The 27,854-nt window shown below is 37.2% G+C and overlaps 1 pseudogene; it reads right to left on the bottom strand.

Annotated features, from left to right (window-relative positions):
- Positions 1-4,943: 4,943 nt before the first annotated feature.
- LOC112665488 (pregnancy zone protein-like) overlaps positions 4,944-27,854 on the bottom strand; it is a 34,042-nt pseudogene continuing 11,131 nt past the window's right edge.

Below are 27,854 nucleotides of genomic sequence, written 5' to 3'. Positions count from 1 at the left end.
CTTATAGTTTATCTCCCTCTCTGATTTCATCTTATTTTACTTTTTCCTCCCTTCTCCTATGATCCTCTGTTTTATTTCTTAAATTTCACATATGAGTGAAATGATATGATAATTTTCCTTCTCTCATTGACTTATTTTGCTTAGCACAATACACTCTAGTTCCATCCACATCACTGCAAATGGTAAGACTTCATTTTTTGATGGCTGAGTAATATTTCATTGTATGTGTATATACCACACCTTCTTTATATATTCATCTGTTGATGGACATCTGGGCTTTTTCCATAGTTTGGCTATTGTGGACGTTGCCACTGTAAACACTGGGGTGCAGGTGTCCCTTTGGATCACTACATTTGTATCTTTTGGGTAAATACCTAGTAGTGCAATTGCTGGGTTGTAAGGTAGCTCTATTTTTAATTTTTTGAGGAACCTCCATACTGTTGTCATGTCTGCACCAGCTTACATTCCCACCAATAGTGTAAGAGAGTTTCCCTTTCTCCACATCCTTGCTAACATCTGTCATTTCCTGGCTTGTTAATTTTAGCCATTCTGATTGGTGTGAGGTGGTATCTCACTGTGGTTTTGATTTGTAATTTTTAAAAAGATTTTATTTATTTATTCATGAGAGACACACAGAGTGAGAGAGAGAGAGAGAGGCAGAGACACAGGCAGAGGGAAAAGCAGGCTCCCCGCAGGGAGCCCGATGTGGGACTCCATCCCGGGTCCCCAGGATCATGCCCTGGGCTGAAGGCAGCGCTAAACCGCTGAGCCACTGGGGCTGCCCTTGATTTGTATTTCCCTGATGCCCAATGATATTGAGCATTTTTTCGTGTGTCTGTTGGCCATTTGTATATCTTCTATGGAGAAATGTCTATTTATATCTTCTGCTCATTTCTTGTTTGGATTATTTGTTCTTTGGGCATTAAGTTTGAGAAGTTCTTTATAGATTTTGAATACTAGCCCTTTATCAGATATGTCATTTGCAAATATCTTCTCTCATTCTGTCAGTTGTCTTTTGGTTTTGTCGACTGTTTCCTTTGCTGTGCAGAAGCTTTTTATCTTGATGAAGTTCTAATAGTTCATTTTTGTCTTTGTTTCCCTTGCCTTTGGAGAAGTGTCTAGGAAAAAGTTGCTGTGGCTGAGACCACAGAGATTGCTACCTGTGTTCTCCTCTAGGATTTTGATGGATTCCTGTCTCAGATTTAGGTCTTTCATCCATATTGAATTTATCTTTGTGTATGGTGTAAGAAAATGGTCCAGTTTCATTCTTCTACATGTGGCTGTCTGTAAAAAGTTTCTTAAAAGAGTAAATCTTATGTTAAATGTTCTTATCAAAAAAGAGGGAAGGAAGAAACTGATGACAGTTACATTTATAGCATTTATAGCATTGTATATGGCAACTCTTTCCTTCTTGCAAGAGACTTCTTTCTCTTCTTCAGGAGCACCTAGAGTAAGTAATTTGCTCAGTAGTCAGGGCTTTCACAAAGTTATCTTTAAGTAACCTCTGCTTCTGACCCTGACAATTCTTAAGGCAAAGGAACACAAGAGTCTGGCTATACTTTTGAAATAGGGGAGGGGAAAAACAAGGGATTATAATCAGCATAGATCACATTTTTCCTAAATCTTTTTTAGGAGTGAAAACAAAACACCAGTTGATATTTCAGTAAGTTATCTTTCCATGTTATTCAGGGAAGAAAGCAGGGAAACTGAGAAATATTTCACATATTTTGGGAAAAGAGAAATGAGCACGTATAGTTTCAGTTCAGGTATGTGTATATATATATAGTTTTTTTTGGAAAATGATAAAGGAAAAGATAAAGGAAGGGGAGAACAGTCTAGTTATCATTTTGGTAATTTCTATTTTAATATATATACCTCCATAACCTCACATTGTTGGGTAAAAACATGCAAAGACTTCTGGTGCTAAACTCCCATGTATGATTTTCTTATACAGGAGTGGATAATTTTCCCCCCCTCCAATTTCTTCTTTGGCCTATATTTGATAATGCCATTACTGCCCACTCATATATTCTTCTTGCTTGTGTAAGCAGAAATATGATCCTAGAAATATGGAATTTTAATCCCAGGATTTAATAAAGAGCACTAGCATTAAAAGACTTACCTCTTTTTCTGGGAATAGTGAAATGTTGGGAAAATGTGTTAATCTCTTTTTATTACCTCTCCCATTCATTATGTATAAATGGATCAGCAATACTTGGCTTCATAAGAAAGGGATCAAAATTCATAGTGACAAATAGCACTGCCTACATCATTTGAAAGAAGGGACTAATGCAGTATATTCTCTTCTCTTTGGAAAACCTACGGTGAAATAAAAAAGTGGTCTGGATTAAGGAGAGGATTTTTTAGACTCCTAGCTGACCTGCCTTCCTGTCTTCCGTCTTGTTTTCCCTTCTAATCCCTGTGATTGAGAAACCTCCTGTTTCTGACAAAATTCCCACATTCATTTGGGATCAGATCTTTTGGGTCATCTTTAAAGATTTCTTCTAAATTTTCCATTTTGAAATCTGTTTTTGATTCTGAAGAAGACCAAGGAGAATGATTTTCATAGAGCTTCTTAGCTTTTACTCAGGAATAGAGAATTAGATTTGATTTTTTGGGAGTGCTACTTCCTAGGAAATATTATATGCATCCCTCAATATGCACCTAATATCTAATTATTTCTCTCTTTGTGATGTTAGCAATTGTTGGTGTTCAAGACCTAGATAGGTTATTTTATTATGAGTTGCAAACTGGTTTAGATAATATGAGATATATAGAAAAGTCTCTGAGATGTTTAAAATGCTATGCAAATATAGAATTACATCATATTAGATTTTCTTGAGAAAAAGGAGGAGGCAGAAGATGAGTGGAAGAAGAGGGGTAGAAGGGGAGAAGGAGGAGCAGGGGGAGGTGGAGACCCTGGAGAAGGAGGAGCAAGAGGGGAAGAATGCAGGGCAGGGGAGAAAGAGGGGAGAGGTGGGGAAGGGAAGGAGGAAGAGAAGACTCCTATAAGTTAAAAATAAAAAGTAAATAAATTTCCTCCACAAAAATGTTTGTAGATTGAGAATTCTTTCACCAATGGGACAGGAACTGCAAGATAATTTGGCTTCTTTTTTTTTTTTTTTTTTTTTTTTTATAATTTGGCTTCTGAATAAAATGTAGGTCCATTTACCTCCTTTCCTTTTCCCAGTCACCCATTTAAAGGATGTTGAAGACAGCAAGAAACCTGCAGTAGGGCTGAAAATGAGAGGGGACATCATCAGGTAAGAATTCTGCACCATCACCCTCCACAAAAATTGATTTTAGCAGTTATGGATGAGAGTACCCTGGGGAAGTTGGGGAGTCTAGTGGGAAAGTCACAACACACTTGGGGGGATAATTCAAGAATAGATGCATCGAAGAGTGTAAGAGAAATATCTTTACTTTGCTTTCATCACCTTCCCCCAAGGTGGCACAGTTTGATGCCAGGACAGACCCTCATGGCCTGTGATTTTTTTCCCTGAGGGAAAGTGAGAATATACTGAGTGAGTGCCCCGTTAAAGTTTGACTTGGTCATATGACTTGCTTTAACCAGTAGAATGCAAATGGAAGTTATATACTTCTCATTTTAGTCGAAACTAAAAGTCACTCTGTTATTCCCATTTCTTTGTGAGGAATCTGAAGCAGAGAGGTTAACTGTCCTCCTTATTCAGTTGGTGAGACATGGATGGAACTGAATTTGTCTCCAGGCAATCTGGCTTCCGTGTCTAGACTTTAACCATTGCACAATATTACCTTTCTCCAGCACATTTTAGTCTCTTATGAAGGCTGTTTTTGATGTCTTAGCTTAGGGACAAAGAAATGTTTTCAATATTTCAAATAATCAGTACTACTTACTTATCTGTCTCTAAGCAAAGGCTTCCGAGACTAATGGATGAGTTTTTTCCTGAGGCTTCTCAGAATATAAACTATAATCGTTTAATCCCTGTTTGACTTTATATGTAACATCCACAGCTGAGCTATAAGCAGATTTGTTACACATTTGTTCTTCACATTATTTAAAATAATACAACTCTTTATGTGAACATGTAATTAACATTTTATAAGTGAACGACTGGACAAATGATAGCTTGACCAGAAACATATATTTATTCAACAAGCTTCTGTGATGTTTGTTTCACAGAGACAAACAACTCCATTTCTTTTATTTTTTTTTTAAAGATTTTATTTATTTATTCATGAGAGACACACAGAGAGAGGCAGAGACATAGGCAGAGGGAGAAGCAGGCTCCTGTGGGGAGCCTGATGTGGGACTCAATCCCAGAACCCTGGGATTGTGACCTAAGCCAAAGGCAGATAGAAGCTCAACCACTGAGCCACCCAGGTGCCCCCAAGATGGGTTTTAAATACAACCCAAAGTGTTTGGAAACACTTTACCATGAACAAAATTCCCCAGATTTTCTCCTAAACAACTGAGACAATGCATATTCTCTTGTAGTCTTCTGTATGAGATTAACTCTCTGGGTCCATGTGAATATTTTCTAAGATGCAGAGACTTGTCTTTGTACCTTTTGTAATTATCAAACTATTCTTTTTGTGTGCCTCTGTAAAACATTCTCTTTGCTTTCTAGTCAGATATGAAGATATTTATGAGTTCTATATTTTATTTTATCTTATATAGTGATATATTAGAATATTTACACTATCATTAACTAACCACTGTGGTATATTGATTCTTTTGGGGAAGGTCTTTAAAATTAACAGATACAATCAACTTTTTGTTCTATTGTTTTCTACTTGAAATTTATGGAAATACATTCCAATTTCAACATAATTAAAGAGAGCAGAACACTCCATGGATCTAAAATGCAATTTTTATTCTCTTAGAATAAAGGAACTTTCTGGAAGGATGCTATTAGTTACAGCTTTTCTCATATTACTCATTTTCTAGTGAAGAGACCCCATTAAGAGACCACCAATATGTATAGTGTCAGCCAAAATGTCAGAGCTCTTACCTGTTCCACATAAATGAGGACATGGTTGTTGCTTACCTCTGTCCTGCTCATATGGCTAGATCTTTCAAGCTGAGGAAAATCAGAAAATTTGAAAGTTAGAAAATGAGAGCAGATTGTAGTAAGGGTTACAATGATGTCAGAGGTAAGACTCCTATAAATTATTTTCATGATTAAATAACTAGGGTACATTAAAGATATAAAAGATGAGAGAGAGGGAGGAATCATATTTGGATACAGTCTTCAGAATTGTCATGTTTTGACTGTGAAAAAAAATCACCTGACTTTCTATGGAGAGAAGGAAGCCAGGTATTTTCAGATCAGGATTTCTAGCATGCTTCGATATCAGGTAACACACTGCACCCTATGGCATCTGTGATGATTCTAGTTCATATTGACTTTATCATTGTCAAATTTTTTAGGATATATCAGCCAATTTGGTACTTAATCATAGTCTGTCTTTCTAGTATTTTTTAAAAAAGATTTTATTTATTTATTCATGAGAGACACACCGAGAGAGGTAGAGACAGAGAGGCAGAGGGCTCCGCAGGGACCCCAGGATCATGACTCAAGCTGAAGGCAGATGCTCAACCACAGAGCCACGCAGGTGTCCCAGTCTTTCTAGTATTGTTATAGTAAACTAAAGTTACATGCCTATGTGCTTTAAGTCCCCAGCTAGACTGTGAATGTCTCAAGGACAGGGACTCCTCTTGTGTTTCTCTGGTATCACACAAGTCTCTCAGCTTAGAGACAAATAAACAATTATTGAATTTAATTTTCTGGGTTTGGGAAAAATATTTTTTGAGGCAGGCTGATATTGATAAGGCTTTGATATTGGTATGGTCTTAGTTGGAAGACACAGAGCATCCTTTTATATGAGATCTGTTAGGCTTAAAATACACCTACCATTTTTACTGTTGGTTTCAAGGGGATAAAACCAGACAGCATCAACAATCACCATATTGGAAGTGGGACAGCTCCCCGTGTAACTGTAGTGTCAAAGGAAAAGGGAGTAAGGGCTTTGTATGTGAAACTAAGCCAGACCCCTCCTCAAGACCGACCATAAATCTGCCTATCTTCATGAAGTTTTCTGTAACATTATAACTCCTAGAAATCTGTGTTACCTGGACATGTAGGACATTGATGTTTGGAACCCTGAATATATATCAGATCTATGATTTACTACAATCACAGATATTTAAGTCCCAAAAATCAGAATCTTTGGGAATGGAGCTTGGTAATCTGCATTCATTAACACACTCCCAGTTTTGGGACACTCCATTTATACTATACATTTGTTATTTTGTAGGTATTACTTTTCTATTTTGAGTTAACTTGAATGTAGCATGTCTCCAGAGAGTCTCCAAAGTGTTGTGAGATCAGATAGGCTCTTAACGCTTTATACTTTGAATACATTGATGTTTACTAATTTGGTTGGTTGTCTGAAATACCATTTGTTTTACAATATCAATATCATTAGTAGTAGATACATAGTATCATATGCTGCTATGTTTTCTTAGGATTCCTATAAGTGTTTTTTTTAAAAGATTTTTATTTATTTATTTGAGAGACAGAGAGTGCACAAGCAAGGGGGAGGGGTAGAGGGAGAAGCAGACTCCCAGCTGAGCAGGGAGTCACATTTGGGACTCAATCCCAGGACTCTGGAATCATGACCTGAGCTGAAGGCAGACGCTTAACTGACTGAGCCACCCAAGTGCCCTGTGTTTTGTTTTGTTTTGTTTTTATTAAAGATTTTATTTATGTATTTATTTATTTATTATTTATTTTAGAGAGAGAGAGAGCACATGTGTGAGCAGGGGGAGGGGCAGAGGGAGAGAGAATTTGAAATGGTCTCTGTGCTGAGTGCAGAGCCTGACGCAGGGCTGGATCTCACAACTGCAAGATCATGACCTGAACCAAGAGTCTAACGCTCATCTGATTGAGCCACCCAGATGCCCAAAAATCCTATAAGTTTTTGATGGGTTATTATAAGGCAATTTCTATATTTTATATTTAATTTATACTTCTATTTAATATTAACATTTGCTATTTATGTATTTGATTAGAAAAATAATAAAAGAGAATTCTATTATTCAGAAAAGGTAAGGAAGACTTACTTCAACCTAAAGTATAAATCTCTGTGGAAAGTAATTTATTCTTCAGCAGTGAGTTGAACAAAAAGTAGTGTAAAAGTAGGAATTTATTAGAACATTTGAATAGTGTACATTTTTTTTGAATAGTATACATTTTTATTTGACAGTTTGAGACCAGACTTTGCTTTTAAATGCTTCAAAAGTATTACTGAGGGGCACCTGGGTGGCTCAGTGGTTGAGCGTCTGCCTTTGGCTCAGGTCATGATCCCAGGGTCCTGGGATTGAGACCCCACGGGGAGCTTGCTTCTCCCTCTGCCTATGTCTCTGATTTTCTCTGTGTTTCTCATGAATAAATAAACAAAATCTTAAAAAAAAGTATTACTGAAACTTTAAAACAAAAAAAAATTGCTAGAGAAAAGGATCACTTTGTAATGATACAAGGGCCAACTTCATTAGTAGATATATCAATTTTAAATTATATTCGCCAAATAGCATATCTTCCAAATATATTATTAATTACTGAAGGTTCCAGGTAACATTTAAACTGAGGATTAGATGATTCAATCAGAAGTCTTACCTGACATTCAGTGAGATCTGGAAGCTGGTGTGAACTTTGGGTCCATCACAAGTATGGGGTACAGTCTGCATCTTCAAGGCAAATGGGTAGTCCTCCTCTGGAAAAATATTGTATTTCATAGTGTCTGTGGAACACCAAGCACATCATCAGTTTCTCTCTTTACCTGGGACTCTTCACTGTTCCATCATTCAACTTCTCTTGATTTGCCCTTCACTTGTCCAGGAAGGAGAGATCAGAGCTCCCCTTTCATTTGGTGAGGTTAAAATTTCCAACATAACTGGAGTCTCACCTGAAGATACACACATCTGTCTCCAGCCACTGTTGCAACATATTCCCCAGGCAGCTCTGGCAATGAGACCTGATGCAATAACAAGGGGTTGTTGTCATCCACTTGGAAATTTGTAACAAATGCCAGGAATTCTGAATGGTTACCTGTGCAGCTTTCCCAGTCCTGGTGAATGTGGGTGTTCCATATCGGGACAAGGCCTGGAAAGCCACTACTGTGGCTCAGGAAGAGATGAGTGGAGGGCCCACCCACCCCCACAGAGTAAGTTTTGGAAGCAGGGATTTTCCCCCAAAGTCTGTGTTGGTTACCACAAGGGGACACTGGCTTTTTTTCCCCCTGAATTATACCCCTTTCATAGTTTTTCCTTTTTCTCTGCCTTTCAGGCATCATCAAAGTTATGCTATAGTTTCTGAAAATGAAATACAAAATTATTGATGCCAATTAGCCTCACCATTTATTTTCCCTTATATTGGTTTTGTCCTAAGGGACATTTCTACCTATTGAGAAGTTGCAGCTTGATCTTTCTCATCAACAGTCCTCTTCGTTATATCTTTCACAGATTGGGTTGAAAATTAGCAAGTTGGGAAAAAGAGTACTGTTGTTAATGTATACAGAAGAGTGAGATAAACTGGCTATGAGTGGTGATACATCTTAAAGGTCCAGGACAGCCCCACAAGAACAGTAATTATCTGGCTCAAAATGTCAAGAGCACTGATATTCAAAGACCCTAGAGTGTGGCCAATGACCTATGTGTATAAGCTTTATAGAGGAATGATGCTTATGGTAAGTAGCCAAATGTATAGGATGTTAACATAGTGCTTAGGGAAAAATTTTGGGGAATGTCTTAGATCTTTTCATATTCCCATGGTCCTCAAATATCCCTAAATAATTCTCCCAAGATTTAAGGTCTTTTCTCCTTTCCTTGTTAACTATTGTATTTTCAAGATTCCTGTGTGCTAAGTGAATCTGGAGGAGACCTGGGTGAAGGAGAAGCCCTCCTGAGAATTCTGTTGTTTGGTGATCCACTTCATGCTGCGTGAGGCAGAAGTCAGCTCCTCTGAGGTCAGGGCAGGCTGGGCCATGAGGTAAGCCAGGAGCACATAGGACATCATCTCCACCTCAGCTGAGGGAGCCTGGGGTTGGTAAAAATGCTCCACTGGTGCCCTGGGTTTCTGAGGTCACTCCCAGTGGACTGAATTATCTTAAGGGTGAGAAAAATGAGAGAATCCTAATTATAAGTAGATGATACTGAATACACATTTGTATCATATAGAGTTGAATATAATACAGAGATGAAGTAATGTCCTCTCTGTCATAAGCCCTGCAAATTCAGTAACATTTCCATGCTAATGTTGGTTTACTCCAACATGGGGATAAGTTGAAGAATGTTCAATGCTTGGAGGCGGAAGCCTAGAGCATCCTTATCAGTCTCTCAAATTTTATTTTAATTGAATCAGGAAGAGAAAGCAACAGAGAGAGTTCCCTTATTGCTTGAGATATTTCCTGGAAACTGAAGGATAAATTGGAATATAAAATCCATCTATTGATCTCAGAGGACTTTTATGATAATCTCTGGCAAATAGAGATAAAAACACTTTGAGAATGTTATTACACTTCCTTTAGTATGATTTTTGATTGTGCCTCTTTTTATCCAAGTAGGGAGACAGATATGTGAAATATATATATGTAGTAGTTAGGAATATAATTCCATAATTGCAGCATTGTCAATTATGTTACACTCTGTATAACATATGAAATCACACAGAAGATATTTATAAAAAAAGATTTTATTTATTTATTTGAGAGAGTGAGAGCATTGTGGGGGAAGGGGAAAAGGGAGAAGGAGAATCTCAAGCTGACTCGCTGCTGAGTAAAGTATCCAATATGGGGCTTCATTCCACAAACCTGAACTGAAATCAAGAGTTGGAGGCTTAAATGACTAAGCTACCCAGGCACTCAAGGAGACGTTTTTATAAGAGGTGCTCTGATTTCACAATATATGAGCTGGCTAAGGAATTCCGGATGAAGCTTGTTACTTTCAGTAGGAATATAGCTCCTCTCGTTTTGTAGTATCAGTGTAAGTGAAAGGGGAAATTTTTTGACCATTTTCTCTCACCTTCTTTCACAGCTTCCTCATCAAGAGACTTCAGTATTTCTCTTTTCTTACCTTGGTTTCCTACTAGGGCAAAAGCATAGGCCAACAGCGTCTTGGTATAGCTATGGCTTCCATGTGTCCCCTCTTTTGCTGTGTTCTAGGTGGTCTCTAGGCAGAACAGGGCATTGTGGATAACAGTGTGCTGCAAAGACAAAGAGGAAACGATGTCAAACTAGGGTAAGTAGAGGATGGAGCAAACCTTGCGTTGGATATTGCTCGGCAGATGTTATTCATGGTTGCCAACCAGCCAGGGAGACAGCCAGATATCCACAATATTGAAATCGAAAAAATATTTTACAACTCTTAGTTTTATAGTTAAGCCTTAAAAGAATAAGGCTAGTGAGCCTGTGTTTTTAGATTAGTTTTGGTACCTAGTCCAAGGGCATGGCCAGGCAAGTATAAGTTCCCCTTAGTCAATTAACCAAAGAGCTCATCTAGCTGAGAAATGCCTCAGCATTGAGCAAAAGGAAAGTTGAGACTTGACTTTTAGTAGGGTGTGTTCCAGACATCAGGCCTGTGGTTTCCATGGTAGGAAATGGGGCTGAGATGAACCTTACACTGACAGCGAACCTTACAGCGTCCGGAAGAGGAATCTTCGGAAAAGCAATAGGCAGAGAGGACGACTTCGTCTTCTACTTTTCCTTGTGGAGAGAGAGAGAGAAGAAATTTTTATTCACTCTACTCTCAGATTTTAATATATTCTCTTCTGTTGTTTCATGGAGACCCTCCTCAGTATCTGTCCCTATCAAGCAAAATAACATCCTCATGCAAAGCACCATTTCTTTCTCCTCTATAAAAAAATTATAGGTTATGGGTTTAATATTATAGTCTTTCCCTGATGCCCTCTCACACTGCTGGACTTCATCTTTGCAATTTCTCTGTGCCTTCTTTCTCTCCTCACTTTTGGAGGAACGTTAGAATCGGTGTATCATGAGGTCCAGGATAAGTACTCAGAACACCTAAACTTAATGGCATTGTTGAGCAGACACCCAGAACTCCTGAAACAGCCATTGTCCTTCAGCCTTTGGGAGAGCCAGGCAAGGGCTTGGGCGATGTGTGCTTCATTGATAAAGATGCAGGCTCAAGCCTGGGCAAAAGTTTTCAGTACAAAGGCCGTGAGCCTGAAGGGTGAGGAAGCATGGCGTGCTGTTTTCCATGCAGCACTCTAACACTCTGTTTTGCACACGTAGATTCCTTCTCCCCCCAGTGTACCCTCATGAGAGTCAGTGAGCTATTACTAAGAGTTTGGAGACTTTTTCTGTTAACCTGGCAGCTTCCATATCCTTTTTGTTTAGCTACAACATGTTGTTAAATGCATTACCTATGGTAATGCATTCTAAAGCATTTCTGTGTCACTTTAGAGATTCACGTGTCTCCCAGTGTTCTAGGTGGTTATGATATTTGCTCTCACATCCTGCGCCTCCTGTCTTTCTTCTTTTCACAGGTTTCTTATCTTCTCTTTTGCAGCTAATGCTCTAATGAACTAACTCCTTTTAATGTCTTGCTTCAGTAAATATTTACCTCCACATCACCTAGCTCCTCCACCACTTCCTGGGTCACTGATTTCCTCTTTTTTAAAAAGTTTTTAAAAAGATTTTATTTATTTATTCATGACACACACACACACACACACACACACACACACACACACACAGGCAGAGACACAGGCAGAGGGAGAGGCAGGCTCCATGCAGGGAGCCCGATGTGGGACTTGATCCCGGGACTCCAGGATCATGCCCTGAGCTGGAAGGCAGATGCTTAACTGCTGAGCCACCCAGGTGTCCCACTGATTTCCTCTTGTTTTCCTGTGTGGTCGACTTATTCAGACAGATAGATAAACAGAGAGGTAGATGAGCAGATGGGTGGTCAGGCAGATAGATGGGATAGATGGGTGGACAAACAGAAACCAGACGGGTGGACAAACAGAAACCAGGCAGATGGACAGACGGATGGATAAACAGAGAGAGACAGACACACACATTGTCATTTAGTAGAAGGTAATAAAGTACACTCAGTTTTTCTAGCCTGTTTTTAGCACTTTCAAGTGCTTGAGAGGGAAAATCACAAACTTACAATGGTCTCTTAGCAACATGAGAAAGAAAAGATGCTTGGTGTATTAGATATAAAATGAATCAACTTCCAAGTTGATTATTAGTTGTTTATACCAGAGACGTAAATATTAATCCATGCTGAATGTGATTTTCTCCTTTGTAAAATGAAGTGAATAGCTCTCACTTCACAGGATTGTTTAAAGAAGTAAAAAGACTAATATATGTACATGCTGTGAACTCATGGTCAAATCTCAGGATAGATTTTCTTTTCTCACCAAGTGTTACCCTGATTCCTGCCGTATTGCTCCCCAAAGGTGCTATAGGAACTATCTCGGTGTTTGTAGTTCAGCTGTCTCTGGTAACCTGGAATGAAAGATTCAACTAGTCAAGAAATGTTATATAGAAAGGCAGGCCACCCATAGGTGCAGGCTGATGCATCCAGAAGCCACAGACATTGTATGGTCTTCTGTGCATAGGATCTGACATAGTTTGAGGAATATTACAGATATGTCACAATATAACATCTATTAAATGGTTGGAAAATTGTCATTTCCACAAAAATCGCCATTATTAGCTTAATATCTGGTAATACAATTCAAGTTAAACCGGGAAAAGTCTCATTAGAGTAACAAAGTAAACATTTGTCTCACCACTGATAAGATAACCAAGGGCCTTGGACTTGATCTCTGGAGTCAACTGTTGGGTTTCATTCAGATAGTTCAAGACATAGGAGAAAACAGGACCATGTTTTGTTCTCCACAGCCAAAGGGCACCTGGAGGAGATTCTGTATATTTTGCATAGCAGACATATTATGTCACCTGGGAAATATGAAAGATTAGATGTCAGAGTAATTAGATGTCAGGTCCTAAGTAGCCAACATTATTAAAGACAAATTATTTTCACATTTAGAGTCAAAGGCACTATCATTTAGGCAAGAGGAAATTTACATTTAGACAGTGAGACTTCCAGAATCCTGAAAGAAATAGATGCTATTGATAAGTGGAGATTTAAAACACAAGTATTGGGGTGCTTGGGTGGCTCAGTCAGTTGTACGTCTGACTTTTGGTGTCAGCTCAGGTCATAATCTCAGGGTCGTGAAGTGGAGCCCAGAGTCAGGCTCCATGCTCAGTGAGGAGTCTGCTTGAAGATTGTCTCTCTCTGCCCCTCCCCCTACTTGCACACACACACACACAATCTCTCTCTCTCTCTCTCTCTGTCAAATAAATAAATAAATCTTAACCCCCTCAGATATGTAGATATATGTATATAGATATAGATGTATGATGACTGCTCTTTTGTCCCAAGTTTCCTGGTGCAAGATGACTCACCCAAAACTGAGAAAGAGGCTCTGGCAGATTCTTTGACCACATTTGGTGGGAGCTTCAGGGATAATTGGTCAGATATTTCAGTACCTTTGAAAACAGACAACCCATATCAAAGTGCAACATCTCTTATAGCAACGTACTGTAGTGAGCCCTCCTGCCTGGGTCCAGCCCTGCCACTTACTAGCTATGTACTTTGGACACGTTACTTAACTTCCTCATAGTCTAACTTGCTCATGTGATGATTCAGTGGAAGAATGCATGTAAAATACATGTGCATTAGAACAGCCTCTGCAACATCTTAAATCTCAATACATGTGAGCAGTTATTATTGTTGTTATGATTATATTTAGCAATATTATTATGTCCGCTAAATATGAAGGAGTTCAGGAATGCAGGGTCTGAGGAATAAGGACTTTGGCTTATGATGAGATTACTTTTAACTGTCCAGCTCTTCTTGGTACTGTACGGCTTCTAAAGTCCTTTCTCCCCTCTCACTTTATTATGTTCTGTGAAGCTGTACATGGTGGCTTTCTAAAAGAGGCCTGGGAACTGGTGGGGGGCATATAGGTCTTCAATTTGTTTATATAATTCTCCAGTTATTTGTTCTCTGATTTTATACTCTAAATTGGTCCTTCTCAAATGACAAAAACAGTGTCATATACACTATGGAGGTAGAACTAATACTAATGTGGTAATGTAATTTAGAAGCAACAGCTATTTCTTTCTTTCTTTCTTTCTTTTTTTTTTTTTGCAAGAGCTATTTCTTAATGATATGATAAAATCCTAATGTAAAGTGGTAAGTTTTTTTTTTTTTTTGCCATGAAACATTTTTGCAGGAAGATGAGTACAAAATGCCCCATGTTTTATCATTCTTTTAGAGAATATTACGGTCATTCAAACTTATCAATGATTCTGCTCTCTTTCTACCTAAACTATGACACTCTAAGCTACTATGTCCTGACTGATTCATGAGCAGCCACTGGGCTGTGGAGATAAAAGCTAAATGTGAACTGAGCAAGCCCCAGCACTAGTCTTGTCTGCACCCCTAAGCCACATTAATCCACTCTCTTGTGCTCAGTGTCCTCTTCTGTAAAATGCATATAAAGAAATACTTATTTCGATGCCAAATTTAAGGGAACATTCTAAAAATAAGGGAGGCACAATGTATGGACATGTATTGTAACTTGACATATATATCCCTGTGGGGCATTATTCTCACTATGATTATGAAGATGAACTCTTACCTGAAGTGCAGGTCATAGAGTTGAAAGTCTTTTCTTGCTCAATACCTTCAGGCACTGGTGAAAAAAGAAAAAGGAGAAAAGGGATAAATGTCCAGGTTTCTGAAGGACAATCACAGATTCATTTGAAGGGTGGGGTTTACACTAAACGACCTTAACACCCTACTTATTATCAAATTATTATAAATCCATAAAACTCTGAAGAACCATGGAGATCAGCAGAGGAGAAAATGAGGGGTAATAAAGAAAGAGAATCAAAGGTAAACGGTGTAAGTAGTAAATGGATCTTAGAAGAGATGGAGAGGTCAGGAAAAGGGAATAGCTCTGAAATAATTTGTGAGAAAAAGTATTTATGATAAGCTAAAAAGGTTAGCTAAAAACGTTTACTATAATACTTTTAGGACAAGAAATTCCACCTGTCTTATCAGGTGGATTGTGGGAGTATGGTATTAATTATTCTTTTTTTTAATCTCAGGAATATGGCCATACTGCTTTTCATTGTTACTATTCTTAGAGTCTCAGAAAAATAGTGAAGTGGTCTCGACCGACTTACCTCCACCAACAGGGTTTTGATGACCATGTCTTTTCTCCCAATCTCAGGGACCTCAGCAACCTCATTTCTACACAGTGCTAGGAACTGCACTGCCTCTGCACTTACTGAGAAGTTCACATTCCCTAAAACAGAGAACGTAGAAAAAAATGAGCATCCATGTTGATAGCAATCTAAGCCATCCCTAATAGTTGAAAATGGCTTTGTGCTCTGTAATCATCCGAAGGGCTGCACTTTAACCTTGTTGCTGGATAGAATAGGAAATAAAGCTGAAAAAGACCCTCAAGGCTAATGTACACTGAGTAATCAGTGTCCAAGCACAGTGATTGTGGGGCCCAGGTGCAGTGGGAGTAGTGGGAGGAGACCATTGTGCATAGGAATCAAAAGAAGAAAAAAACCTCTCACTTTATGAACTATATTTGTGGGAAGCAAAAAAGTGAATATGATGTAAGTAGTGTTCAGATATCCACCACCCCTGTTGATCTGAGAACCTTTTGCAGGGGATGTCACTCACCCAGAGCTTTAGGAGTTATCGTCCAAGACAGGGTTTCCTGCTCATTTGCACAGATGCAAAAGGACTCTCTTCTTTTTTCATTTTGGGATTGTGGGAAGGCTAAAGAAGCTTTCAGTTCCACTGACCTATCATTCGCAAGTGAGGCATGGGGAGAGAGATTATCAGGATAGGGAGAGACAATGCATGCGCAGAATTGGGGCCACATATGAGATGCTACACTAAATTGGAATTTGGAAAATGATGTCACCTTAAGTTCATGCATGCTTTGGGGAAGTATGAGTATGGCGATTATACAAATCAAAGATGATTAACTTACTGGGAGGATCTGGTCTTTTCTTCAGGATAAATTGGAGAAACCTGCACATGAGGCAGCAGTGGGTAGGAGAGAAAAGCAGCAATGGTATATTGCCCTTGGGGGCACTAGCTACTGGTTTCTGCTTGTTGGCTCCTACCTTTCTTGTGGATTTTCTTCCTTCTTACCTTTTCCCACTTCCTGCAACATTTATCACATGTCTACTATGTACAAGGCATAGCAAATTATGAAGAGTATGTGAGAATTTCCTGACCTCGAGGATATTGTGTTACAAAGGGGATAATCTATATACAAAACTCTGGGGCACCTGGGTAGCTCAGCGGTTGAGCGTCTGCCTTTGCCTCAGGTTGTGATCCTGGGATCCCGAGATCAAGTCCCATATCGGGCTCCCTGCAGGGAGCCTGCTTCTCCCTCCGTCTATGTCTCTGTCTCTCTCTCTCTCTGTGTCTCTCATGAATAAATAAAATCTTTAAAAAAAAAAAACCCAAAATCCCTCTGCCACTATTTACAAAAAAATAGAGAAGTTATAAGCATATTGTGGGAGTTTAAAGATGGGAGAACTTTAAGAATGGCACTCATGGAATTAAGAAAACTTAGTTTGAGTCGGCATCCTGGTAAAAAGCCTATCCCTTGCTAGAGGATTCAGGAAATTTTTTTTAAAAAAGCATGTGATTTGGAGATCCATGATTTCAGTACCTGCGGCTTAAATGTCATTGTGTGATCTTTCTGATCCTGTCCTGCCTTGCTTAGCACAAACAGGGCTAACGCAGAATTCCCAGAATTATCCACAGTCTTGAAAACAATCAGGAGCTGCCTGAGCAAAGAAGTCTTGATTCTATCCACTCTTTCAAACCTCCCTTGTTTTCTTTACCCAGATGCATTTGGAAAGGTAGTGGAAGATGGTGGCCTTAAGTGTGAAGGCTTCTCTGAGGATCGCAGAGTAGGGCATTGTGAGCTCCAAAAGAAGGGCTGGAAGACTCGGAGGGAGGCAGGGAGAGAGAGACCAGTCCAGTGTCATTGGACAGGCAGAGGGCGGCCGCCTTCCACTCCGTGATGGTATCAGGGACTGTCACTTCCACTTCAGCCACCCCTGATGAGCTGGGGAGGATAGAGATGTGAACAGAGAGGAAGCAAATGAAGCATCTTTTCTCCGTCTTTTTTTTTTTTTTTTAAGATTTTATTTATTTATTCATGAGAGGCAGAGAAAGAGAGAGAGAGAGAGAGAGAGAGAGAGAGGCAGAGACACAGGCAGAGGGAGAAGCAGGCTCCATGCAGGGAGCCTGATGTGGGACTCGATCCCGGGTCTCCAGGATCACACCCTGGGTTGAAGGCGGCGCTAAACCGCTGAGCCACCAGGGCTGCCTTTTGTGCACATTCTAATCTTGTTTATGGAAGGTTTCCCCAATGGCGTTAGGCAGTCTATCATTTGGATTTATTTATTTATTTATTTATTTATTTATTTATTTATTTATGTATGTATGTATGTATTTATTTATTTATTTTTTAATTTAGTATATTTTTTTATTGGAGTTCGATTTGCCAACATATAGCGTAACACCCAGTGCTCATCCCGTCAAGTGCCCCCCTCAGTGCCCATCACCCAGTCACCCCCCGCCCACCTCCCCTTCCACCACCCCTTGTTCGTTTCCCAGATTTAGGAGTCTCTCATGTTCTGTCACCCTCTCTGATTTTTCCCACTCATTTTCTCTCCTTTCCCCTTTATTCCCTTTCACTATTTTTTCTATTCCTCATTTGGATAATTTTAGCACCCATATCTGTTTTCTGGCAGTCTCATGAATAATTCTTTTAGAATTGCTCATCTCTGAGACAATTTTACTAATAAGCCTATATAATAAAGGCATTTTCTTAGGCCCATTCTGAAAGGCTGAGAGGTTGAGCTTCTCAGAAAGATTATCTTGGAGTTGAAAATGCTGGAGGATCCGCATTCCCTCACCCAAGGCAAATGGAGGAGAGTGAAGGTACTTACTTCACCACCAACTCCTAGATCCAGGTCTCAGTGTTTCAGAGATTGGCTCTGGACTTTGCATATTATTTTTGGACATTATATTAGATGAGTGAAATTGAGTCCAAAATATGGACTTGCTGCCATTCCTGCTATTAAAATAAGGTAAAATTACAATTTAGTTAAAGAAAAAGCATCCATTCATTTCATGGTGCATGTGCAAGGCTTAGAAGAGCAAATTTTCAGTTTTCCTGCTCAGATAGTCTCTTAAGAGTTGCAGAATTTTGGAAATAACTTGTTAAGCCCTTATTCTTTGAGCAGACAGGAGTCTTTGTTAGAGGTAGAAATTTCATATATCCTAGAGGTAGCATAGTTCTCTGTTGAGTGCGGCTTGTAGGACAAGATAACTTGGGGATGCATTTATGGTTTGTGGGAGAAATAGTGGGTTTTCTAGGTCACAGAGTATTGTTTCCTCCATAAGAAGGATTGAACAGAAAATGTAAAACTCTCTTTAGGCAACATGTGTTCAGTTGTTTGAATTACCAATGTGGTGAACAGAAGTTAATAATATCAACTCTTTGCAGTGTATTGAAGCCTTTAAACTCATTGTTCTCTTGATTACAAGGCTAGAGCATTAGATCTTATTCTCTTTATATCTTGGGAAGGAGGAATGAAAAATTCAAGATGCCAAAGAGAGACATTTCCATTTGGTATAGCTCTATGATGGAGATAGAAATTATTTACAAAAGTGAGGGGGGTAGAGATCTAAACACGAAGCCTTTTTGGTTATATGTTGTGCCTGAAATCATGCTTATAAATTAAGTTTGACTGAGGCTTTCCATCCAAGTACCCCATCTGATATTTCAGAATTGCCTTTGTGACAGTATATTTATAAGGAAAAACATTGCCAGACATTTTCCCTCAATACCTTGCTCAACTGTGAAAAGCATCAGTACTAATCTTTTTAAATAAATATCATACAACTTCTTTCCCTTTTGTCCTTCCAAGTGGTAGCCATCTCTATCTCTGACTTTGGTTTTACAGTGATATTACTCTATTGTCTCTGTCTTTACTCTTGTGTTGAATATGTAAGTGGATTATTACTACTCAAGTTTATCTAATTGATGCATCTAAATAAACCATTTTCTCTTTCCTGCTCCAGATGTCAAAGACCCTTCAACTTCTCTAGCTATTGCAGTTAATTATGGCTTAATGTGTTATTTTTAACTCCATTTATTGGATGATAACTATATTTTCCTTATCATCTCAGTGTCAAGGTCAACTTGACTTTCTACTGATCCTTTCACAATGTTGACATTAAAATTCTATTCTTCCTTATGTCACAACTCATAAACTCTACTGTAAATGCCTTTAGAATAATTTTCCAAGACAAAATGTTACTATAATTTTGCTTCTTTTTCCCATCTGACTTCATCAAAATTGTGTTGATCACTGGACACTCCCATTAATATTTTATTTCCTTGCTGATCACAAAATACTTTCTACTGGACATTCTGTTCATGGCTGTTAAACGGCCACTCAACCCAGCTTTGTAATACTTGTATACATTTTTTTTGGCCATTGCTACTTTCAAGCAAAAAAGTATAAAAACTCAAAGTTTAATTTTCTTCTAAATGCAGTATTTAGTGTGATCCTTATAAGATCCTTAGAGATCACCTCACCACCCCTTCTGAAAGTCTTCCCATCTCACATAGAGTAAAAGTTCAAATTCTTACAATGACCTAGAAAGCCCTCCACAATTTGGCCTCAATTATTCCATTGATCTCTCTCTCCAATTGCTCTCCCTTTATTCACTGTTCCAACCACACTGGTTTCCTTATTCTTAGAACATTCCAGACAAGCTCTCATGTAGAGCCTTTGAGAGACAGAATAGCATAGAGGTTAGAAAACATGGATCTGGAATCAAACAGCCAGGATTGAGTCCATCTCCATTCCATATCTTACTGGCTATGGCATCTTAATGGCCTGAGTTACTTAGCCTTTTTGAGTTCAGTTTTTCCATTTGAAAAGTGGTGATAACCATAAAAAAGAAATGGATTGACTTATTTTGCTTAGCACTTATTCTCTAGCTCCATCCATGTTGTTGCAAATGGCAAGATTTCATTTTTTAATGGATGAATAATATTGCTAAGGCAGTCAGACAAAGATGAATACCATATGATTTCACTCATATGTGGAATTTAAGAAACAGAACAAAAAAGCAAAAGAAAAAAAAGAGAGAGAGAGAGACAAACTAAGAAACAGACTTAACTGTAGGGAACAAACTGATGGTTGCCAGAGGGGAGGTGGTTGGGGGGATGGGTGAAATAAATAATGGGGAGTAAGGAGGGCACTTGTGATGAGTGCAGAGTGATGTATGGAAGTGATGAAATCACTGAATTCTACACCTGAAACTAATATAACTGTATGTTGTATTAGTTAACTGTATGTTAACTAACTGGAATTAAAATAAAAACTTAAATGGAAATTTTGAGGTGATGGAAATTTTAGTTAATGCTGCGGTGATAATCATTTTGCAATATACAAGTGCATCAAGGTGCACCTAGGTGGCTCAGTGGTTAAGTGTCCAACTCTTGGTTTTGGCTCAGATCATTATCTCAGGGTGGGGAGACTGAGCTCTGCATTGGGCTCTGTGCTCAGTGGGGAGTCTGCTTGAAATCCTCTCCCTCTCCCTCTGCCCCGCCTAAAAAATAAGTGTATCAGATAAGCACCTTGTACACCTTAAACTTATATATAAAATGTTATATGTCAGTTACATCTCAATAAGGCCATCTATCATCTATCTACATCTCATTGGTCTCCAAGACAGAGTAAGCACTCCACAGGCATTTTCTGTTATTGGTGTTGCTGTCTAAGACTGAAATACTCTTCTTCCAGAGGAGTCTCTTAGTTCTCTCCCTTAGCTCAAATTTCACTCTCTTCGTGGGATAGTCACTGAGCACTTTATTGAAACTTACAACTACTTTAATCTCAATATTCTATTTTCTCTTTTAACTTTTCCCATAGCCTTTATCATCTTCTACTAGACTATATAATATACTTGCTTATTTTGTTTATATTCCTTCTGTGCCCATTAGGACATAACCTTCAAAAAGGTGAAGATTTTTGTTCTCAATATTTTTTATATGTCCAGAAAGTAGGTCAGTAAGTGTTCAGTGAATATTCATGGAACACATGAATGAATAATAACTCAAATTTTTATAATTTCTTAATTTTTGCAGTTTCAGGCTCAATCATTTCTATCATTGTCTAACATGATTTTAGTGTCTTTTTTAGATGAACCATGCTCTCCCTCTCTCTCTCTCTCTCATGCTAGGGACATTATTAAAGTTTTATTCTCCATGTATATTGTTCTGTGTCATCAAACCCTTTGAGGTTGTATGATGGCTTTCCAAATAGACATGGGAATAGGTTTTGTGTTCTTCAAATTATTTTCAAGAACTTTTACAAAATAGTCTAGTTTTTGTACCTCTTCCATTGCACCATATACTTGATTCATTTATATCTATCCATTTATCATTCACTATATCTACCTGTTTCAATTCTCAGTTATTTATTTATTTTATTTTTATTTTATTTATTTATTTATTTTTAAATTTTCAGTTATTTATATCTATACTTTTTATAAGTTTCTTTTTGAGTTCTATCATATGCCTACAATTCCATCCTTATCAATTTCCAAAAAATCTGCTTCCCCCTCAAACTTTCATGGTTTAAACTTGAACTTATTTTTTTGTAACATTCATGGTTATTTTCCTTTTTCATATTCTCTATCATTTATATAACATAAGTTACCTGACAAAATCATATTTACCATCACTGGAAAACTGTTTGGAATTTACTTGTGTTATTGAGAAAAATAGTCTATGGTCTTTTAAAAGTAAGCCAATAGCTTTGTTTTCTTCATGATAGGGTTGGTTTATGGAGGTGTAATTAGCCTTACACGTAGGCTCAATTTCTCAGAACAGAGGGAACAATTTTTAAGCAGTCTAAATCCTGAAATTGTTTTGGTACTTTACATTTTGTTATTTTATTGGGTATTTTGAAAGGCCTTGAAGAGCCTTCAGGCAAATTCCTTCAAGTTGTTGATGAAGGACTTGACAAGTGTAGAGAAGAGGCATTACATGCCCATTGACACGTAAAACCTGTTTATAGTCCAAAACTCAAATGATGTTAATCTTCAAAAAAATAGACAAGAATATCTTGGAAAAATGGATAGTCAGAATCATGGGAGAAAGGAAGAAAAAAGTATTGGTTAATGGCTGCAAGTATAAATTGACCTTGGGATTGGGACATATGTTTAAATGGGGAATTTAAGGGTGTAGGAAGAAGCTGCATAATTTGATGTTTTATTTTTTTTATTTTTTTTATTTTTTGGCATTGGATTAGGAGGTTTTGCTGCCATTAGTGTGAAGATGGCGCTTTTTTTTTTTTTTTTTTTTAAACCGGGAGGCCTTTTCTCCTCCATTCTACTCTTTAAGATACACCAGCCTTATAAATGTTTCTTGATTCTATAGTTAGAATTATTCTCTCCCTACATTGTAAACTTTTTTCCTTTCATATCATACAGTAGAATCTTGTGTTTCATCTGATTTTGTGCCCTAATGTATCTGACTCATTTTAAAACATTCTGGGCAGTTCTGGCTATGCCATTTACCAGCTAAATAATCACAGCAAAAAAACATTTTATCTGAATATTGGTTTCTCTATGTATAAAATGGAGATAAGGCTACACTACCTCATTTTTTTCTTCAAAGTAATATTGTTGGTTGTAATACAAAATTGAAAGCAATTTGCCATTTTACCTGTGAGCAATGGTGCCTTTCTGTTCCTACAGGTGGATGGATCGTGAATATGACTTTGGTTTTCAGATTTTAGAATTGGTGAACACATTTAACCCCATACTCTGTAAAAGTGATAACTCAATAGGTTTGTAAACTTGATTAGAATATATGAAATATATTTTCCTTAGAGATGTCCCTATGTACATGGCCAACAAGCACATGAGAAAATGCTCCGCATCACTTGCCATCAGGGAAATACAAATCAAAACCACAATGAGATACCACCTCACACCAGTGAGAATGGGGAAAATTAACAAGACAGTAAACAACAAGTGTTGGAGAGGATGTGGAGGAAGGGGAACCCTCTTGCACTGTTGGTGGGAATGTGAACTGGTACAGCCACTCTGGAAAACTGTGTGGAGGTTCCTCAAAGAGTTAAAAATAGACCTGCCCTACGACCCAGCATTTGCACTGCTGGGCATTTACCCCAAAGACACAGATGCAGTGAAACACCAGGACACCTGCACCCCAATGTTTATAGCAGCAATGTCCACAATAGGTAAACTGTGGAAGGAACCTCAGTGTCCATCAAAAGATGAATGGATAAAGAAGATGTGGTCTATATATGTACAATGGAATATTACTCAGCCATTAGAAAGGGTGAATATCCACCATTTGCTTCGACATGGATGGAACTGGAGGGTATTATGCTGAGTGAAGTAAGTCAATCGGAGAAGGACAAACATTATATGATTTCACTCATATGGGGAATATAAAAAATAGTGAAAGGGATTAAAGGGGAAAGGAGAGAAAATGAGTGGGAAAAATCAGAGAGGGTGACAGAACATGAGAGACTCCTAACTCTGGGAAACAAACAAGGGGTAGTGGAAGGGGAGGTGGGCAGGCGGTTGGGGTGACCGGGTGACGGGCACTGAAGGGGGTACTTGACAGGATGAGCACTGGGTGTTACACTATATGTTGGCAAATCGAACTCCAATAAAAAATATACAAAAAAATGTTCTTTAGTAGATAATTCCATTTATTTCCCCTGCAGTGGTTGCTCCTCCCCTGTTTTATGGGTACATTTATTTTCTTTTTCTGAATTTACTAGATGTATTTTGTGGGCCTTTCTTTTTGCTTTCATGATAAAGTTCCTGTTTTTTTTTTTTTTAATTATTGCTCTTAAATATATCATACTAATTTACAGTCCTGTTAACTCTATCATTATAGAGTTTCAAATATAGGGACACTCATCTTTGCAATGCTAGTGAAGAGGAGGTATCTATCACAAAGAAAACATTAAGCATCATTCCATATTTTATTTATTTATTTTTAATTCCATATTTTAAATGGAACTAACATTTAGACTTTGGGAAATGGAAATAATTTAAATGCTATTTATCTAGGCTGGAATCAATAAATCATTGTGTTTTACCACTACTTTGCTTGTGATTAAAAGCATAAAATCTTTTTGGTTGTAGAAATCTTTTGATCATCTTCATTAGGCAATATATTTTAAGTATGTATGTGGGTTCTTAATCACTTTTAAAATTATCTGAGTGCATATAGAGAAAAAACATAAATTTAAAACATAATTCAAATTACATGAATTACTTATCTATTGAAGAACTGATATGGTTTAGGACAAAATCCAATAAGATTTTTTTTGCATAATACATAAAAATTTAAAGATAATGCTAATGAAATGATCAGACACTGACGGTATCTTCTAATGCTTTTGTGTTTTTTAATGAAAATTTTAATCTCCAAGTTTATCTCTAAATTGGGCAGCTTCTTATTTCTCTCTCTTAAGTACAATATGTGTGCTTCTTTACTTCTGAATCAATGATTGGTATACTAAGGTTTCTCTTTGTCCTCAGGTGTTTTTTTTTTCTCTCATACTTACCATGACAGAAATTTTGTTAGCCATGATATTAGTAGTATTGACTGAAAACTGAACAAGACCCTGTTCATTGGTAGTTGTGTTGTAAAGATAATTTGCTTCACTTGTAGAGATAAAGATACGTTTATTGGGGATAGGCACATCTTTCCCATCTATCAGAAGCACCTAAAGAAGAAAAGAATTTGATAAGTTATGTGGATAATACTCAGAGAAGACAGAACTCATGGGAACAAATTCCTTTGCTTCCATAATTGAAGGCAAAAGCAAAAGCAAATGCAAATCCTGAAAACAACACTTCCATGTTTACTACAAAATCGATTTTTTTCCTATTTGTATCCTCATGTCTTTCACCTTTTTTTTTTTTACCTTCTCTTTGGATCCTCAAGTCTTTTTCATCTCCTGAAACAAACCACGTAAGCAACCCCTTAAAAAATGTTTCTTTTTGAGAAAAATTATAAGTAGTTTTAAAGAAATACTTATAAAATGGATAATTAATGATAAGTACTTGTAAAAGGGGTAAAATTATTAGTTAAAATTAAAGTGTATACTGTAAATATGAAAATAATTTAATAATAGCCACAAAGTGTACACTATTATAGTTCTTATGTCTAAGAATAAAACTACACATATCTAGTCTAAACATACGGGAAGGCAAAAAAAAAAGAGAGAGAGAGAAGCAAGCCATAACATAGTCTTAATGACAGAGAACAAACTGAGGGTTGATGGAGGGTGATGGGTAGGGCATGTGCTAGATAGGTGATGGGTTTAAGGACTTGTGATGAGCACTGGGTATTATATTTAAGTGATGAACCACTAAATTCTACTCCTGAAACCAATATTACACTATATGTTAATTAAGTAGAATTTAAATAAAAATTTGAAAAAGAAAAAATTAAAAATAAAACCGCTTATTTATTCATTTCTAAATAGAACAGCAAGTATACAGGAGAATACTGATAGCCATAAATTTAGAATAATTTTTGAGAAATTCTCTTAAAATTCTGAAGCTGGCTGGAGATTGGCAGAAATATCTTTATTGTTAGATACGTGGTAGAAGAGATTTGACACAATAACTAACTCATATCACATTAAGCATTTTCATTAGCTACATGTTCTAAAAAGAAATAATACCTCTGTAATATCAGTGATATTTACAAAGGAAAGTAGTTTTACTGGTTTCATGGTTTGGGTCATAGTAATTAATTGATATCACTAACTAGATGTAGGTTATATCATTGTGCCCTGAAGGTAGGTACAACTGGATACTTCCTTTTTTGTGAATTGCAATATACTCTACCTGTCCAAAGAAGGGAATTCCTCGTCTAAAGTTCGAATCCACTTTCACGAATCTGAGTCTGGTTACAATGTTTGTGATTTCACAGGTCTCATAACCAGTAAATACTGGTTCTAAAAATATGTAGAGAAGAGTAAGTATTCTTGGAAGTTACTTTAGTCTTAAAATTAATTTCCTTCCACCTTCCTATGACCCTTATTTTGTTATGGAAAACAAACAAATGTTTATTGTTTCACTCCCTATATTAATTTAGAGTTCAAACCTGTTCTCTCTTCTCTGGTCTTGGCTTCCACTGTAAGTTGCATTTCATAACCCATATTTTTAATCTGGAGTAAGTTTGATTTTACTTGTTGGATGATGCAGCCATTGCTGTTAAGCTGAGAGAAATTAAAAAAAATTGATAAATACCATACTGATTAAGACAATAGTCACCAAATCTATTATTTTCTTTCCGATGCCGAGATGACTTCTTTGGGTTAAACATGTTAATTTATCTTCAGAAGTTTAATATTCACATCTGTTTTATAATCTCTAAGGGTTAGTCAGCAAAATGAGAATTTTATTGACAAAAAATAGAAATTCTTTTTCTTTTTTGGTGGGAAATATTTTGGGACAAGCTTACTCCAATGTCTTCTTTCCATTTAATAAAATGGGGTAGCTCAATTGTTGTCAACAATGATAGTGCCTAGAGAGAACACTAAACTAACCTGTTGACTGAATTTCTCGCAGAATTCTTGTTTTTGACAGTAAGCAGAATGAAATAATTTTCTGCACATGCTTACAGTCTCAAGTCCTGGGACAGGTTTCCCATAGGTGTATCTGTCACATAAGAAATAAATCAGGAACTGAGGAAAGGTATCTACATTTTCCACCACAGCCCAAACAATTTTTTTCTGCAGTTCCTTGCACTTCTTTATTATTTTGGGTTCATATCAGTTGAAATATATCTGGAAAATATATTTATCAAGAGGTACTACTCATTAAGGCATTTTTGCTTCAATGTACAATCAAATTTCCTTCATGATTAAAAAAATTCTTCCTTTTAAACTATTTATTTTTTATCAGTCTTTTTATTCTGTCATTATAAAACAAAAACTTGTTGTTTATACCAGGTGAGAAAACTTAGGTAATAAATTGAACATAGATAAATAAATAATAGAAATAATAAACCCAACATAATAACATGCACACACAGAAAGAGAGAGAGAGAGAGAGAGAGAGAGTCCTGATAAAACCTAACAACCATAAGGCATATAAAAAATTGTGTGTGTGTATACTCCATATTTCTCTTAGTTCTTTCTCTTAACAGAACAATTAATAATTGGTTTGCTTTGGGCATTACTTTTCTATTTGTAAATGCATCCAATATAACTTCTAATAAAAAACATAATCAGAGCAACTTATTCTGAAACCCTTTTCTAAGATACAGATATCAGTACTCAGATGCCATTAAATTAGACAAATAATTCCTTGGTCATTACTTCAAGACAGAATTGAGGCAAAGGTCCAGATGCTTTGATGCTTTCAGTATATAATATTTAGATGGGCATATTTTTTTGTTTTGTTTTGCTTTGTTTTCTGTTTTTTTATTTTTCCCTGCATGCTCCCTCTGCTACTGATGATTTGTAGGAAATGAGTTTTAATTCTCAAAGCTGAAATGAACATATAAGAGTTATTTGCAATTGCAAAAGGTTAAAGAAGGGAATGCTACAAGACAGAAAACATTTTCAAAACTAGCATTAGTAAGTCTTTCACTATCAATAATTACTTTAAATGTAGCAGATTAAATTAT

This window comes from Canis lupus, chromosome 27 (genome assembly GCF_003254725.2).
Source record: "Canis lupus dingo isolate Sandy chromosome 27, ASM325472v2, whole genome shotgun sequence".
Classification (NCBI taxonomy): domain Eukaryota; kingdom Metazoa; phylum Chordata; class Mammalia; order Carnivora; family Canidae; genus Canis; species Canis lupus.
This window is presented reverse-complemented; position numbering and strand designations above follow the sequence as displayed.